The 1,872-nt window shown below is 44.1% G+C and overlaps 1 protein-coding gene across 1 annotated transcript in view; it reads right to left on the bottom strand.

Annotated features, from left to right (window-relative positions):
- The window catches only part of LOC118426866 (peripheral plasma membrane protein CASK-like), a gene marked incomplete at its 3' end in the record, with an annotated part of 193,626 nt that overhangs the window by 133,046 nt on the left and 58,708 nt on the right, over positions 1-1,872 (bottom strand).

The raw sequence follows: 1,872 nt of genomic DNA, 5'->3' as shown, positions 1-1,872 counted from the left end.
CCCTTCAGCGTAACACACCAGCTACAGTGTATAATAACGGCCGGAGCAAACTACTTTCCGGATGGTACACAGGATACCTGTTTGTCGATGAGATTATTTGTCAGTGGAAAAGTGACCACAAAAACAGCAAACTTAAGAATACTACAACTATTTCAGGGTTTCTAATATGCAGACTCATAGAGTCTATAGATTTCCCAAACCTACAACTCTAGGTGTGATATCTACCCAGATTGTAAGATGACAAAGCACAGTGGCATTTAGAAATAACATGAAGAAAATGAAGTCTCCGGGGCCCATCCCTTTCATTCAGATTATCAACAATTTTGTTTCAGAATCTGCTTTCTTCCCATTCATTTTCTTGCTCAACATTGCAGTTGTATCCAGTGAAACTTATGAGGAATATTAAGTAAACTGTTACAGAGTACTCCATCATACATTATGACATATATGTATTGATGTAGTTCCTAATAGTCTACCCAGAGTCTAACCCATCTTTTTCAAAACATCATAAAAGAGATGAAAATGAAAACAAAATTACAGAATGCAAATCTGATCTCATTTTTAACTTGTCATTTGGATGGATAGCTGGAACAGGCTTTTGAATTATGTATAGAAATTTCTAATTGTACCACTTGACAATGTCTTGAGTTTGCAGTTTTACATTTTCAAATCTGTCCAATATCCGTCCCACTGATTTTTTTCAGGTCCAGTTTTTCTGGTGTCCAAGAAGAGAAAAATGGTTATTGCATTTAAGTAGTACAACCTCATTTGGTCACGCTGGTTGCATGGATGCACATGACTTTCTTCCTCTATCCATTCCTATCCTCTAGTACAAACTAAAATGAATGTTGCACTTGAGATGTGATGTCTTCTTTGAATCACTCCTTTCTCCTTCCATCACTTTTTTTCCATTCCTACAACATCCCTTACACCCTCTGTCCTGTCCAATATCAGTATTCAGCGCAGGATTAGCGGTGGCATGTGTGCTAACCATGACATTGCGTTCACTTGAACCATGGGACAACCTGACGCTCCCCAAGCTTTGATAAATCACAGGATAGGGAACGAGGCAGAGACGGATCGCTCGTGTGGCGGCGTGCAACCACAGGTCCTTACGCGACCCCGCAGACAAATATTCTCTCGGTGTCAGAGATCGATGTGCCACGTGGCTCGTATGTCATTTATATGACAGCCAGGGAGCAATAAGGCTTTCAGGGAAGACACCATTAGCTGAGGTCTTAGAAATTGCTCAGACTGTTTGAATCACATCAGGGCTAATAATGCATTCCTTTCAGTTGCTACAGAGCAACAGGAGAAGACAGATTAGTCTATTGCAGAGATTTCTTATAAATGCTGAGGAGATATCTTATAACTGAAAGTTTTCCACGGTTCTCTATCTTTTTTTTAGGTTTTGATCATGGCTATGGGTAAAACGGCCTAGTTTTTGGATGAAACTTGCAAGGAAGGAAAAGGTACCCTGAGTGTCCGTACGTGGTGTCCCTACCCCCAGTAGTGTATGTACCCCCAGTAGTGTCCGTACCCCCAGTAGTGTCCGTACCCCCATTAGTGTATGTACCCCCAGTAGTGTCCGTACCCCCAGTAGTGTCCGTACCCCCAGTAGTGTCCGTACCCCCAGTAGTGTCCGTACCCCCAGTAGTGTCCGTACCCCCAGTAGTGTCCGTACCCCCAGTAGTGTCCGTACCCCCAGTAGTGTCCGTACCCCCAGTAGTGTCCGTACCCCCAGTAGTGTCCGTACCCCCAGTAGTGTCCGTACCCCCAGTAGTGTCCGTACCCCCAGTAGTGTCCGTACCCCCAGTAGTGTCCGTACCCCCAGTAGTGTCCGTACCCCCAGTAGTGTCTGTACCCCCAGTA

The sequence above is a fragment of the Branchiostoma floridae genome, chromosome 12, assembly GCF_000003815.2.
Source record: "Branchiostoma floridae strain S238N-H82 chromosome 12, Bfl_VNyyK, whole genome shotgun sequence".
NCBI lineage: Eukaryota > Metazoa > Chordata > Leptocardii > Amphioxiformes > Branchiostomatidae > Branchiostoma > Branchiostoma floridae.
Note: the sequence above shows the minus strand (reverse complement) of the source record. Positions and strands in the feature narration are given on the sequence as shown.